This window comes from Cololabis saira, chromosome 3 (genome assembly GCF_033807715.1).
Source record: "Cololabis saira isolate AMF1-May2022 chromosome 3, fColSai1.1, whole genome shotgun sequence".
Taxonomy (NCBI): Eukaryota; Metazoa; Chordata; class Actinopteri; order Beloniformes; family Belonidae; genus Cololabis; species Cololabis saira.
Window position 1 is genome coordinate 5,550,396 of NC_084589.1, and position 16,891 is coordinate 5,567,286.

General features: G+C 44.7%; 1 protein-coding gene across 1 annotated transcript in view; it reads left to right on the plus strand.

Moving 5' to 3' along the window:
* The window catches only part of LOC133424898 (GON-4-like protein), a 142,181-nt gene that overhangs the window by 47,177 nt on the left and 78,113 nt on the right, over nt 1-16,891 (plus strand).

Below are 16,891 nucleotides of genomic sequence, written 5' to 3' on the forward strand. Positions count from 1 at the left end.
AATCCATCAGTGGCTAACAGCCTCGTTAATATCTTCTGCTGCTGGGGCAACATTGGACCATCACTTGCCTTGTTTCTTCTTTTTTTTTTAAATTGCGTGGTTGTCTGCTTACTTTTCAGCTGTGTTGCTTTTTCTCCCGAAATCTGCTCTCATACTCCCCATACGCACGTATTAACACTTCTAACTCCAGTGGCGTGAAATATGTGGATCTTATGTTGTCGCCGGTTGCCATGGTGAATCGTTGTATCAGGGCTCCATTGATGATGGCTTTTTATTTTCTTCATGCACGCGCTTAATTCAAGGTTAACAAACTCAGAGGTTATTGAACTAACTCATATCCGCTGTTCTGGAACCGAAAACTAGTTTCCTATCTCAGGATAAGTCAACTCAGTTTAGGTTTAGTTTGTTGAACCTGCTTCCTGGAATACCCCTCAGGACACCTTATGTATGAATTTAGTTGTGTTTACTCACCTCCAACCAGTTTTATGCGGTTTCCTGCTTGACTTTGGTGGAGACGAAGTTGCTCCGCTGATCGATGTCAGACCGTTCAGATACGTTAAAGTCGGTCCTTGGGGGGGGGGGGGGGGGGGTTGCTGGAGAGTGGCAATGGAATAAGACGTGCTTAGCCTGAGCTCCCGCTGGACCTCTGCTTTATTTATATTTAAAAGCGCCTCATGCACAGTACTTTTGATAAATCAGATTTATAACATTGCTGTAGCCTAAAAGTTCGTGTTTTGATGGATTTATGGCGTCAAATCTCCGGAAATTTGCATACAAGGGATCTTCAACCGCTGGGCCCGACACCGCCTCGGCAACGAGCGCCAAAGCTACCCCGACGGCGAGGACCTCCCCGCGGCTTGATAAAGAGAAGATGGATGCCGTGAAAGCAGATATTCTCCAGGCAATAAAATCAGAGATGCAAACTGTGATTAAGTCAGAACTCAAGAGAGAATTAAAAAGTGCACTCGCTGATGACTTCAACTTTAGTAAAAGTGAGCTGCAGGCTGTTAAGGCTGAGCTTGCGAGCAACACGGCGGAGCTGCATTCCGACATTGACCGGATGAAGACTTCTATTCGGGAGGTTGAAGACGGGCTAAATACATGGTCTGACGAGGTGGCTGTTTTAAAGTCTACGGTAACTGCCCTGGGCGCCGAGGTGACTGCGCTTAAAGCAGCAGCCATGGCGCGCGACCCAAAGCCGCTCACATTCAAAGGGCAGAGGATCAATATATTTCCCGACTACACTACAAGCGTCGCCAGGGCCCGTGCTGCGTTTACGGAGGTGAGGAAACTGCTGCACGGCTGCCAAGGAGTCCGGTTTGGCATCCTATTCCCAGCGCGTCTCCGGATTACGCACGGCGGAGTGGAGAAGGACTTCACTGATGCAGCGGAAGCCTTGTTTTATGTCAAGGAGAAATTTGCCCGATGAGTCTGACGTTGCTGTGAAACCGTATTACACTGAACGCTTCTGGATTCTTCTTGCCTTTTTTTTTTTATTTTCCTCCTCCCTCCTCGGCAGCCTGCCCCAGCGGACACCAAATATATTATTGACTATTAATATTATTTCCTAAACTAAGTGGAGGTATGTTCTTTGCCTAATCTTCAGTGTCTGCTACTGTTACTGTTCAATATTTGGAGACACAGGCCGTTTTGGTAGGGTATTTTGCTCACCTCGTTCTAGGTGTTATGGGTGGGGAGGGGGGGATTTACCAGACTTTTTCATCTGTGGAATTGCCAGATATCTATAGTTTTTTTTTTTTTACTTGCTTTTAAGTTGTGGTCTTTACAATGTCGGCTCCTAATTTCAACCTCTAGTCAACCAACATGAGTAGGACTTCCACTCCCAGCGGGCTCGATGGCTGTGTGGTCAACGTTGTAAGTTGGAATGTAAAATCGCTAAATCATCCGGTAAAGCGTAAAAGGATATTTACACATCTAAAACAGCTCAAGATAAATATAGCATTTCTCCAGGAGACTCACTTGCACACATCTGACCATTTTCAACTGAAGGGAGCCTGGCAGATATACCATTCCAATTTTCAGTCTAAAGCCAGGGGGGCTGCAATACTAATTGACTCAAACACTCCTTTCACAATGACGAGTGTAGAGGCTGACTCTGCTGGGCGATATATTGTTGTAGTGGGACTGCTTTATGCCTTTCCTGTTATTCTAGTAAACATTTACGCGCCAAACTGGGACAATCCCATGTTTTTTTTTCAAATTTATTCTCCAGACTGCCAAACGCATCATCTCATTCTCGGGAGTGATATGAACTGTACACCTTCCCCTACCTTAGACCGTAGCTCACGCAATAATTCCTCCATGTCCAAGTCCACTCGTTCTATCCAGCTATTTCTTTTTTTTTTTTTTTCTTCCCCCTTGTCTGCACACATATTAATGATTGATACCATGACGGTAGAAACCAAAAGTATATATATGTGCATTATTCCTATATTTAATATATATACATATATATACGCATACATATGCATACACATACATAAATATACACATACAAACCCAGTGATTTTTTTTTTTTTTTTTTTGGGGGGGGCGACGACATCCACTGCCAATCCAGGAAGCAGGAACACACGGAAACACACGTCAAGCACTGGAAATCTGCAACAAAAAACCACAAACAAAGCACGAAACCGGCACGGAGCCAACCAAAACAATAACAGCAATCGACCTAAATCTTGAGATCTGATCGCAGTCTGAGCTAAGCTATCGCTACCTAAACCCAAAAACTAGAGAGCAGGTGAGTGTGTGTGTGTGTGTGTGTGTGTGTGTGTGTGTGTGTGTGTGTGTGTGTGTGTGTGTGTGTGTGTGTGTGTGTGTGTGTGTGTGTGTGTGTGTGTGTGTGTGTGTGTGTGTGTGTGTGTGTGTGTGTGTGTGTGTGTGTGTGTGTGTGTGTGTGTGTGTGTGTGTGTGTGTGTGTGTGTGTGTGTGTGTGTGTGTGTGTGTGATAAACCAAACAAAGTTCCACCTGAAGTGTATCTATAGTGGGGGAGGGGGGGAGCAACCCCGCGAGACCAGAGGCCGACACGGAAGAGCCCGGAACCCAGGCCACCGGCAACCCCACAGAGGGGAGAAGTAGGAGGGAGGCAACCCACCGCCTGCGAGGGCCCCCCCCCGGCGGCGGCCGAGGGGGCCCTCACGGCGCGGGAAGAAGCAGCCAGGGATCCCGCGGCGGCGGACCGCGACCCAGGCAATCCCTGGCCACCCGGTCCGGGCCGGACACGCGGCCAGGAGGCCCTCACCCTTCAGGCCAACGACCCCCACCCGGCAGGGGGCCAGCCTGCCCGGAGAGACAGAGCCGCCCCGGCCGCCGACGCGGGGAGGCGCACCCGCCCCCCACGAAAGTGGCCCTCCAAGACCAGAGGGGCGCCCCGCCGCAGAGGCAGCGGGGGGGACCGGAGACGGGCCCGGAGAGAGGGAACCCCCCAACAAGGCGACACCCGTGCAGGCCCGACAACGGAGGGCCCCAGACCCAGGCATCCCATTCATTCATCCATTCACCTATCCGATATCTATACTAATAATAATATGATATACTATACATAATAATAATAATAATAATAATAATAATAATAATAATAATAATAACCATCTTTGTATAATATAATATTGATAAATTATTAAGTTTTGATGTCCTGCCAATGGAGGCCCAAATCCTCCATGGCAGGACCCTTCCGTACCGCATTCTCACCGACACAGACACACAATCACGCACCGTTTCCCCCTCCTGTAACTTCGGCAGATTAATGTCTCCAAGAAACTCATTAATGGATTGATCAGATGGTTCAATTTGTGACGAGTATAATTTATAGTAAAAGTCTCTAAAGACTGAATTTATTAAACGGGGATCATGTGTAACTTCCCCTGACTGGTCCTTAATGGATGTTATGGTTGTTTTTTCTTTGTTTATTTTTAATTGATTGGCTAAGTATTTTCCTGATCTGTTGGCATGTGCAAAGTTTTCCAGGCGAAGCCTTTGTACTAGAAACTGTGTTTTTGCGTCAATTATTTTATTTAATTCTATTTTAGTTTTCCTTATTCTGTTAAGGATACGTTTGTCTGCAGAGGTCTGGAAGGCCTCCTCTAGCGTCTTTATTTCACATTCTAATTCTTTTGTTTTTAAGTTGTCTTTTTTTTCTTATTTGAGGAAAAGGAAATTATTTTGCCTCGCATTACTGCTTTTCCTGCTTCCCATAGAACGCTCGCTGATATTTCCGACTGGTCGTTATTTTGTAAAAATATATCCCATTCTTTCTTAAAAAAATTAGTAAAGTCGGGGTCTTTGAGCAATGATGTATTAAATCTCCAAATTTTGGAGGATGATACGCTCCCCCTCTTCCCCAGAGTGAAAGAAACAGGTGCGTGATCGCTAATAATGATTGGGTGAATTTGTGATTCTGAGATATCTCTCATCAGAGAGCTACTGACTAAAAAATAATCTAACCTAGAGTATGAGTGATGAACGGCTGAGAAAAAAGTGTAGTTCCTAAGGGTTGGGTGTAAAGAGCGCCATGTATCGCAAAGACCCAGATCATTCATGTATTGCTTAACAATACTTGCTGACTGCCAACTCCTGTGTCCGCCTGCATTACTGAGCCTGTCCACTCCAGGGTCCAGAACCATGTTGAAGTCTCCTCCGATGATGACTGTGTTGTCTAGGTGAGCAGAAAGTGAGGTGAAAAAAGAGTGAAAAAACGAGGAGTCATCAACATTTGGACCATATACATTAGAAATACATAAATTCAAGCTTCAAATTTGCAAGACTAAAATTAAATATCTACCCTCTGAGTCAATGTGTGTGTCCTTTACAGTGAAATTTACTCTTTTTTATTAATGAGAATTGCTACCCCTCTTTGTCTGGAGTTGTAACAGGCGGAGAAAACATGCGGAAAATGTGCCGTGGCCAATGCATCTGCTGAAGCTTTAACTAAATGAGTTTCTTGCAGTAGGACCCTAACCCTAACCCTATCCAGCTATTTCTTGACTCATACGTTGTTACTGATGTGTGGCGATTCCGTAATCCTACTGCCAGGGAATATTCTTTCTATTCCCCTGTTCATAAGACCTACTCGCGTATTGACAATTTTTTCCTTGATAATAGGTTTCTCCCCCTTGTTTCAAAGTGCAACTACGGTGCGATTGTTATTTCAAATCATGGTCCTTTGACTTTGTCAGTGCGTATTCCCAACACTCAGTCTATTTACCGCCCTTGGAGATTAAATTCACTGCTATTATCAGAGGAAGCTTTTAACAATTTAATTGCATCTGAGATTACGTCGTTTATTGATATCAATCAAACTCCGGGAATGTCTTTTTTAACTATTTGGGAATCACTGAAGGCATATTTACGCGGACAGGTTATTTCATATTGTGCAAAAAAAAAGTGAACAATACTCGCCTGAAAGAGCTGGCAGATTAGATTTTGGATCTAGATAGGTTATTTAGTCAATCTTCATCACCTGACTTTATGAAGAGGCGCTTATTAGTCCAAGCTGAGTTTGATCTCTTATCAACACAACAGGCAGAATACCTCATCTCTAAATCCCGACAGGGGTGCTATGAACATGGAGAAAAGGCAGGACGGATACTCGCTCATCAGCTGCGCCAAAGAACAGCCTACCAGACCATCCCTGAAATGAATGATCAGTATGGTGCCAGAACCACAGACAGTCTGAAAATAAATTCTTGCTTTCAAAATTTTTATCAGTTATTATATACGTCAGATTCCTCTGCAAGCCCCTCTGATCTTGACAAATTTTTTAACCCTTTACATATTCCATGTATAGATCTGGAGATGGCTGATGGCCTGGAGGAAGACCTCTCGGCCGCGGAGATAGCGTCTGCAATTAGCTCTATGCAAACTGGCAAATCTCCGGGCCCAGATGGTTTTCCGACAGACTTCTATAAGAAATTCTCCACCCAGCTTTCGCCCTTATTACCGTCAGTTTTCAAAGAATCATTAGCATTAGAGTCCCTCCCTCCAACGATGCGTCAGGCTGTTATTTTATTGTTACTGAAAAAGGGGAAAAACCCTCTAGAATGCAGCTCATTCCGTCCAATTTCCCTTATTAATACAGATGCTAAAATTCTTGCTAAGGTGCTGGCGCAATGCTTGGAGGTGGTTCTTCCCTCTATTATATCACCTGACCAAACTGGTTTTATTAAGAACTGCTATTCGTTTTTTAATGTTAGGCGTCTTCTAAATGTCCTTTATGGCCCCTCTCCACCCGGAACACCAGAGATAGTGCTTTCACTTGACGCTGAAAAAGCGTTTGACTGGGTGGAGTGGGGTTATCTTTTCACTACGCTGAGGAAATTTGGGTTTGGGCCTAAGTTTATATCATGGATAAAAATATTGTATATATCCCCCATGGCTGCTGTACGCACTAGCAATAACTTGTCCATCTACTTTGAGCTCCAACGAGGCACAAGACAAGGCTGCCCTCTGTCGCCCCTCCTGTTTGCAGTTGCAATGGAACCTCTTGCTCTTGCTCTGAGACAGAATACTGATATCAAGGGAATTCAGCATGCTGGACTGGAACACAAAGTTTCGCTTTATGCGGACGATATGTTACTGTACATTTCGCAACCCCTTTCCAACCTCCCTATATTAATGCTTCTACTTAAAGAATTTGGCCGAATATCTGGTTACAAAGTTAATTTTCAGAAGAGTGAGTTAATGCCAATTGGTGCTAGTCAGATAGCTTTGGATTCATTCCCATTCCAAATTAACCTCAAGAAATTCAAATACCTTGGAATTTGGATCACCCACAATCACAAAGATTTATACACTCCAAACTATCAGCCTCTTCTGTCTAACCTTAGTAGTGATATTGAGCGTTGGGATCCCTTGCCTCTTTCCTTAGGTGGTAGAATTAATACCGTGAAGATGACTGTCTTGCCCAAGTTTTTATGTCTTCCAATGCCTTCCTTTTTTTTTTGACAAAATCTTTCTTCTCCAAACTGAACAATTATATTTCAACTTTTATCTGGCACAAAAAAACACCCCGAATTAAGAGAAGTCAGTACGTGCACATGCAGCGATTCAAACTGGTTGGAGATCATTTGCACACATCGTACTGACTTTTAAACTGCATGTGAACACCTTAAGTCAGTCAAGTAATCTGATCAGACTGGATTCATCAACCCGCTTGCAGCACCTAGATAAGCCAGTCGCAACCGCCTTGTTAATGCCATGTGTACGGAGACATGGATATTACAGTCTGCGCATGCTCGAGAATTTCCCCCGGGTGGGGTTTTCCCCCGGGGGAGGGGATTCACCCGGAAGTGAAAGGAGACGACGCAACGCTGCTCAGTAGTAGCTCCCTGGGGTGTCGTCTGACTGCTTCAGGGGTGTCCTCAAAATATTTCCTATTCTGACATTTCATATATAAATACTGTATTTTCGCGACCATACGGGCGCCGTGTGAAAAGGCATAGCCTCAGTCTTGTGTCACATTTCTGTATTTAAAACACACACGGCGCACCGACCGAAACGGCACACACACAAGAACACACACACACACACACAAGCACAGGAGTGTGCGTATTTAAAAATACAGCGGGAGCAAAACTTTGTTTGATTGTAGGCTACTTTATTTCAGTTTTTACATTAATCAAACCCATTAAGTCTCATCCTCTGTTTCTGCATTAAAGAGCTCCGCTAAATCAGCTGTGCCAGTCCGAATTCCTCGCTGTCAGAGTCACGTTCCGTGCCGTGCGGTGCCTCGGAAATGCACGCTTTTGCAAAAGCTCGCAAAATAATCCCAGCAGACACGTTAGCCCACGCATCAACAATCAATCTGCAAACTGTGGCATAAAAAAAACAAAATACGCCGTACCCTACGCCGTAGGCTGCGTCTATTTAACGCGGACCTAATGCCGCGTTCCATTTATCCTCGGAAGTGGGGATTTCCCAGTCCCCAGTCGGAATTTTCAACTGGAACGCCCCTCGAAGTGGGGTTTCCCACTGGGAAAGTGGGAGAGTCTTCACCACCCCCGAGTTACCATTCCAAGATGGCTGCCATTCCCAGTTCCCACTTCCGATTTCCGAGGTAAATGGAACGCGGCATAAACTCCGGAACCGGCAGACAGAAATCTCTAAATTTCGGAGCAAATTTCTTAACAGGCGTAGCTACAACTGTTAGATTTCATCTATTAAACCAACATCTTCCTAAATGATTTATTTCAGCCGGCGTGATTCTCAACAGAGCAGCGTCCCAGAGAGAGTTTCTCTCCCGGGGCTGACGCAGCAGCTTCACCCGGCGGACACGTCTCTCCTCGGGCTGTGAGCTGAGGCTGCTCCCCGGGGGCGGCGGCTCTTCTCATCTCCGAAAACATCGGGTCAAATTTCTTAACAGGCGTTATTTGGATAAACTGAGCCCCGGTTGCGGATCTTAAGGTTACCTTTATGCCTGTAAAAATATTAAAACTTAATACAGTGCCATATTAACAGCGCTACAGCTGAAATTAAAACAGCTTTTGGCTCTCTGCTTCCTGATCAGGTTAGGGATGAAAACGAGGGGGAGTAGGAGAAATGGGACAGGCACCTGGGCCAAGTGCCCTAGATCTCAAGTGCCCTAAAATCTCCCCCTTCTTTTTTAGGGGTTAGGGAAGAAAAGAAGTGCGACTGGAGAAAAGAAGGGCGAGTGAAGGAGAATTCCGCTTGTTGTTAAGCGGAGGTCAACCGGAAGTGGCTCTTTGTTGAAATGGTTACCATGGTTACCTCGGGTACAGCGCCACCTAGCGTCACGGAGTCAGCCATGCTCTGGTTACAGTGGTTTATTCAATCTGATTCAGTCTGATCTCAGAACAGCATGTGTAATCAGACAAGTTGATCCAATCTTCTGCATGTCATTATCTGATCAGATCTCCAACCACCTTGAATCGCTGCATGTGCACGTACTGCGTGTGTTGCAGAGAGTACAATGGGGGGCATGGCTCTCCCAAACGTTATGTGTTACTATTGGGCTGCCAACATTAGAGCCATGTTGTACTGGGTGACCAGTGACACCACAGCCCCTGCGTGGACGGTCCTGGAGGAGCCTCAGTTAGAGCTACCTCTCTGTCAGCCAGCCTCTCTCTCACTATTTTTTTATTTAACCTTTATTTAACCAGGAATAAACCCATTGAGATTAAAATCTCTTTTGCAAGGGGGTCCTGGCCAAGAAGGCAGCACAATAGGTCCACATCAGTTACACATTCAACAACATCAACAAAACAGACATAAAACACTACAGTATATATACTACAGTATATATAAATACTACAGTATAATCACTCAATGTTCGATAAAAGAACATGTGCATTCAGTAGTCAGATAGACCTTGATCCTAGCTTTAAAATCTACCAAACTTGGGAGATGATCCAATTTAAGATGACTCTGTAATTTATACCAGGACAAGGGTGCAAATGCTTTGCTTTTTGGTAGAGGCCAGTGACCTGGGTTCTACCTCTGATGTTGATGTTGATTTTCTTGTTAGTAACACTGCTGATCTGTTGCACTCAGCTTTAGATGAAGTTGCTCCTTTGAAAAGGAGGGTTTCTAGCCACAGGAGCTTAACTCCCTGGTACAATTCAGATATTCGCATGTTGAAACAAAGCGTGCGTAAAATGGAAAGGAAGTGGCACTCTTGTAAGTCTGTAGACCTCTATCGTGAATGGAAAGATATTCTAATAGTATATAAAAAAGCCATTCGCAAAGCAAGAACAGCTTATTATTCAACGTTGATAGAGGATAACAAAAGTAACCCACGTTTTCTGTTCAGCACTGTAGCCAGGCTGACAAAGAGTCACAGCTCTGTGGAGCCGTGTATTCCTGCAGCTCTCAGTAGTGAAGACTTTATGAGCTTCTTTAACAGTTAAATCACAAGAATTAGAGAAGAAATCAACCAGCCGGTTGTAGGTGTTTCTTCAGCTTTAGCGACTTCCCTAGGCTCTGACTTGACTCTAGACTGTTTTGATCCTATTGACCTCCCTGAGCTGACTTCACTCGTTAATAGAGCTAAGTCTACCACATGTATGTTAGACCCCATCCCGACTTGACTATTCAAAAATGTTTTTTCTCTTATTGGTGTGACAATACTGGACCAAATCAACCTATCCCCTAAGCTCAGGATATGTACCACAGGTTTTCAAAGTGGCAGTAATTAAACCTTTACTTAAAAAACCTTCTCTTGACCCAGACACCTTAGCTAATTATAGGCCAATTTCTAACCTTCCATTTGTATCTAAAATTCTGGAAAAGGCAGTTTCAAGCCAGTTATGTGACTATTTGTATAGAAATGATCTGTTTGAAGTCTTTCAGTCAGGGTTCAGACACTGGTTCGAGTCACGAATGACCTTCTTATGGCCTCAGATAAGGGATTAGTGTCCATATTGGTTCTACTGGACCTCAGTGCTGCTTTTGACACTGTTGATCATGGCATTTTACTGCACAGGTTAGAGCATGTTGTTGGGATTAAAGGGACAGCTCTACGTTGGTTTAAATCATATCTATCTGACAGGTTCCAGTTTGTTCATGTACATGAGGTTTCTTCAGAACAGTCAAGGGTCTGTTATGGTGTTCCGCAGGGTTCAGTGCTAGGGCCAATCTTGTTTAGTTTATACATGCAGCCGTTGGGAAGTATAATCCAGAATCACGGCATACACTTTCATTGCTATGCTGATGATATGCAGCTCTACTTGTCTATGAAGCCGGATGAGACAGAACCGTTGGTTAAACTTCAGGCATGTCTTAGGGACATCAAGGACTGGATGTCCAGAAATTTCTTGCTTCTAAATTCAGATAAAACAGAGGTTATCATTCTTGGTTCAGAGCACCTTAGGAAGGGACTAGATGGTGTTGCGATGGCTTCCAGTGCAACTGTGAGAAACCTTGGTGTTGTTTTCGATCAGGATTTGTCGTTTAAACCATATGTTAATCAGGTTTGTAAAATAGCGTTTTTCCATCTCCGTAATATTGCAAAAATTAGGAAAATCCTCTCGCAGAGTGATGCAGAAAAACTAGTTCATGCGTTTGTATCTTCTAGACTGGATTACTCTAATGTGTTGTTAGCAGGATGTCCAAGTCATTTGCTGAATAGTAGGGATTAAAGTTCTCCGTCTCTAGACAGATTTCCGTCAATTCGAAAATTAGAGAAAAAAAAAAAAGAACAAAAAAACATTTGCACGTGCGTTATCATGTTAAACCTGAATTATGGTTCTGCGTTAAATCGACGCAGAGCTACGCCGTAGGCTCTGCGTTGGAGTACGCTGAACCATAAATCAGCCTTTCGTCATTAAACTGGCGCTATTGTAAACCAATTAAGCGAGCCAGAGTCTTGGTATTAGCCAATCAGAAACAGAGGGGGGGTGTTGGATCAAGGGGGGAGTCTGGGGGAGCAGCATGGATGTATTATGAGCAGTCGCCCCGTCCGCCCTCCTCTCCCCGCCGCCGCAGATGCGGGTTCGGCCCGCCGCGCGGGGCCTTCGTCCAGCGGCGTCCCCGCGTCGTCAGGCGGGGGTTTTCGCGGGGCGGTGTCCGGCGCCGCGCGGAAGGCGGGCCGGTGGGGGGGGATCGGGAACGGCGGTCGGCGGCGGCGACTCTAGACGCGCGCCGGGCCGTTCCCGCGGATCTCCCCAGCTGCGACGCCCGCCGGGGACCTGTTAGGGGATGAGGGGGGATGACATCCCCTCCTGAAATAAAAACGGTCCAAATCATCCCCTCCTGAAATAAAAACGGTCCAAATCATCCCCCCTGAAATAAAAACGGTCCAAATCATCCCCCCTGAAATAAAAACGGTCCAAATCATCCCGCCTGAAATAAAAACAGTCCAAATCCTCCCCCCTGAAATAAAAACGGTCCAAATCACCCCCCCCCCCCTGAAATAAAAATGGTCCAAATCATCCCCCCCTGAAATAAAAACGGTCCAAATCATCCCCCCCTGAAATAAAAACGGTCCAAATCATCCCCCCCTGAAATAAAAACGGTCCAAATCATCCCCCCTGAAATAAAAACGGTCCAAATCATCCCCCCCTGTAAAACTGCCATCCCCCCTTGCCATCCCTTATGTCGACCTCATCAATGCATGTGGTTTTACTGCTATTTCAACATTTAGAGTCATCACCAGAAAAATAACTTATTTGACAATTTTCACCTGTTTCAAGTACATTTTCACTTGAAATAAGAAGGAAAATCTGTCAGTGGGACAAGATTTATCTTCTCATTACAAGCAAAAAAATCTTTTTTCTACTTATTTCAAGTGAAAAACTACTTGAAACAGGTGAAAATTGTTGTTTTTTTCCAGTGATGAGTCTTGTTTTAAGTGTAATGAGATTTTTTTTACTAAAATGAGACATTTTAACTAGAAATAAGACAAATATTCTTGTTAAGATTGTGAGTTTTTGCAGTGATCCATGTTACTTATCCTGTGAAGGACAGAGTCATATTGATAAGTTCAGAAAAGTGTTTTTTATTGTTGTGTTTTGATGTAAGCCCAGTGGATATTTAAAGCTTACAGAAGGCTGCATTTAACTGCTGCTATGTCATTCCTGCAGTATTTCTGCAGGTGTTTTGGTCACTGCTATTATTTGTAATATATTATATTATTTGTAATCAGCACAAATTATCTGTCCCCATATGATCAAATCCACCATCCCCCCTGATATTTTTTTTTTACAACTCGAGTACTGGCTACAGGTGAAGGTCAGAACATTAGAATATGGTGTAAAAGTTAATTTATCTCATTACAGGCAAAGCAAGATATCCTAAGCCTTTATTTGTTATCATTTTGATGGTTGAATTGTTTATTGATTTCATAAAATATCCTAATTTTTTTAGATTTTTTATTTGGGGTTTTCATAAACTGTGAGCCATAATCACCAAAATTATAACAAATAAAGGCTTGAAATATCTCACTTTGAATGTAGTGGGAAATAAGATATTTGTTTTACCTTTAGTTGAATTTACTACGAATGAAGTTTTGCAATATATTCAACTTTTCCGACCTTCACATGTAGATTATGACATCAATAAATAAGAGCATAATATATGTCCGTATTGGTTCAATACGGAACGCAACATTTAATTCAAGGGATGGGTGGTGACCCAAGTTCTGTAACTTTGGGGAGCAGAATCTGAACGGCTCGTAGATCCACATCACACTGGACGGCTCATCCGGGCTGCTGTACAGACACTGCATAATTTGGTTGCTTTCCTCCTGCTCTGAGTTGGCAGGCTGAGGGGAGACCACTTTATATATGTTAAAGCAAGAAAAAACCTGGTTTTCACAATAGGTGCAGTGCATCGATGGAGGGGGAATATGAACTGGCCTGAAAAAAAAATCTCAGTCAAAAATTTTTTTTTTGCTTTAATCCCTGTGAATAGGCTCCAGCTGATCCAGAATGCAGCAGCACGAGTGCTGACAGGAATCAGCAGGAGAGACCACGTCTCTCCAGTGTTAGCGTCACTCCATTGGCTACCTGTAAAATTCAGAATTCAATTTAAAATGTTATTACTTGCATATAAAGCCCAAAACGGCTTAGCTCCGCAGTATTTACAAGATTTGATAGTGCCTTATGTTCCTGGCCGAGCTCTCCGCTCCCAGGGTGCAGGTTTACTCGTAGTTCCTAGAGTATCTAAATGTAGATTTGGAGGGCGGGCGTTCTGCTATCAGGCACCATTACTTTGGAACCAACTTCCAATCTGGGTTAAGGAGGCTGACACCACGTCCACCTTTAAAACTAAACTTAAAACCAAACTTAAAACCTTTCTGTTTAGTAAAGCCTATAGTTAGTGTTTAGTAAACCTCTAGCTGGTGTTGGTAAATCTCTAGGTAGTGTAAACTCTAGTGTGTTAGAGTGAGTAGTCATAGTTGCAGCTATAGAACAAGACTATAATAGTTAGTCTCAAATATAGCTTCGCGGTAGATATGCTGCTATAGGCTTATGCTGCAGGGGGGCACCGACATGATCCGCTGGGCGGTGCCTCTCACCCTTCTTCTCCTCTCCTTTTCCCTGCCTCTCTTCTCCATTACCATTTTTATCTATTATAAATATCTCATAGCTATCATTTTTGTCCATCGTACCTGTAGTCTCTTGTGCCGGCCCCCCTTTTTTCTCTTTTGTGCATGTTTGCAGGCTGGAGCCTCGGTTCCCGGCCCCCCTCCCCCATCCCCGGTCATCCCGTTGCTGCTTCCACTTGCCTATGTCGATGTCTGCTGTTGCTGCTTCCGCCTGCCTGCACCCCCCCCTGGTCATCCAGCTGCTGCTTCCACATGACTGTTGTGTGCTGCTGACTTTTTTTATTTTGGCACAACATTTTTGAGACTTTTTCTAAAATATGTGGGAAAAGGATTGTGCCGTCACCATATATTGCTCTGTTTGGCTCCTGTGGACTCTCCTCTATTTATGCGGCGGGAAACCAACATGATGGCCTTTTGTTCCCTCCTGGCTAGGAGACTGATTTAGTTTAAATGGAAAGACTCTGCTCCACCATCATCTAATCACTAGATCAGGGAAGTCATGACTCATCTCAAACTGGAAAAGATCAGGTAACTGTTCAGGGATCCACTGAGACCTTATAGAGGATCTGGCAGCCTTTCCTGAACTTTGTGGAGGGTATGGATGCTGATAATATAATGTAGGGGACTTCATTCATTTTCATTTATGTTGGCCCTGTGTCTGATGGTTATCTGGCAATATATGTTATTTAAGTTTTAATTTTTTTTTTGTCTGTTTTTTTGGGGTTATAAGGGCCCGAGCACCTTCAGTGCGAAGGCCCTATTACATCTGTAGGAATTTTTTTTTCTATCTTTCTTTTTCTTCTTCTTCTTCTGACAAAAGGAAGGCCTTTTTGCCCCCCTAAACGTGCCCAAAAAGTCACCAAATTGTGCATGCAAGTCAGGCCTTGCGAAAATGTTTATATTTAATGGTTTGCATTAATGGGCGTGGCAAAATGGCTCAACAGCGCCCCCCAGATAACTTTGTGCCTCAAGCCCCACAATACGGTTTGACGTACATGAACGAAAATCGGTACACACCTGTATCATGTCGCAACTTAAAGAAAAGTCTCTTGGCGCCATGCACGAAACCGAACAGGATGTCGGTCATTTTGAATTAGTCGTGTCATTTTGATGAAATTTATGCCATTCCTTCGGCAGTTAATACGGCCCGAACCGTAACGTGCACCCATGTGTGTTATACCTCAAAATGTGCATCTCCATCTTGCGACTACGCGCATTACTTTTCTCCTTCAAAAGTGTTACCGTGGCGACGCCAGACGCCAAAAAGCGCACCCCCCCCTTCATCTGATTGGTCCATATTTGATAGTTCCCCAAAAGTCACCAAATTTTGCATGCAAGCCAGGCCTGGCGATAAATTTGATATTTCATGGTTTGTATTAATGGGCGTGGCAAAATGGCTCAACAGCGCCCCCTAGAATACTTTTCTCTGCCATAACTTTTGAATGGTTTGACATAGAGTCGTGGGTGGTGTCATTGGACTCGGTATTGAGTCCTTGATCATAATTGATGAAAATTAGCCCCGCCCCTTATTCTGATTGGTTGTCCCTATTTCCTGCTATAGCATTTGAATGTTTTGACATAGAGAGTTGCGGGTGGTGTCATGGGACTCTGTAATGAGTCCTTGAGCTTTTTTGGCCTTAATTAGCCCCTCCCCTTTTTCTGATTGGTTGTTCCGATTTTCTGCTATAACTTTTGAATGGTTTGACATAGAGAGTCGTGGGTGGTGTCATCAGATTCTGTATGGAGTCATTGACCTTCATTGGCCTGAATTAGCCCCGCCCCTTCTTCTGATTGGTTGTCCCTTTTTTCTGCTATAACTTTTTAATGGTTTGACATAGGAAGTCGTGGGTGGTGTCATTTCTGATATGCTTATGGGGGCGGTGGCCGTGAGTGCGAGGGCCCGTTTATCGCTGCTTGCAGCTTTAATTTTTCTTGTTTTTTTCTATTTGAATAATAAAAATTTGTTCCTGTTTTAATGATAAAAAACGAATAAAAAGACTTGTATGTATCAAAACACTAACTTCAACTGTCTGCTATCGCTGGCAATGATGGACCAATCAGAGAACAGGACTAGTATGACGCTCACCACCTCCTCTTTTTATTGGTGGAAGACGAATTATCTAAAATGTGTTTTTCTGTTTTAGTTACAACTGAACGATAGTCTGAGTTGAATAAAGTTTGACTTTCCAGACTGTTGCTTCGGTTTATATGTTGTATCATCTTAAAACCTGGTGCACCTACGTGTGAAAAAAGAGCTGCTCATGGATACAGTGGCGGTAGCGTGGTGGCTGTAGCACGGTGGCGGTAGCGCGGTGGCTGTAGCGCGGTGGCTGTAGCGCGGTGGCTGTAGCGCGGTGGCGGTAGCGCGGTGGCCGTAGCGCGGCGGCGTGGTGGCGGTAGCGTGGTGGCGGTAGCGCGGTGGCGGTAGCGCGGTGGCGGTAGCGCGGTGGCGGTAGCGCGGTGGCTGTAGCGCGTCGGCGGTGGCGGTAGCATGGTGGCGGTAGCGCGGTGGCGGTAGCAGCGTGTTGGTTGTAGCGCGGTAGCGCAGTGGTTGTAGCGTGGTGGCGGTAGCGGTAGCGCAGTGGTTGTAGCGAGGTAGCGATATCGCGGTGGTTGTAGCGCGGTGGCAGTAGCGCGGTAGCGCAGTGGTTGTAGCGTGGTGGCGGTAGCGCGGTGGTTGTAGCGAGGTAGCGGTATCGCGGAGGTTGTAGCGCAGTGGTTGTAGCGCGGTGGTTTTATCATCTTAAAACCCGGTGCACCTACGTGTGAAAAAAGAGCTGCTCATGGATACAGTGGTTGTAGCGGTAGCGTGGTGGCTGTAGCGCGGTGGCTGTAGCGCGGTGGCTGTAGTGCGGTGGCTGTAATGTGGT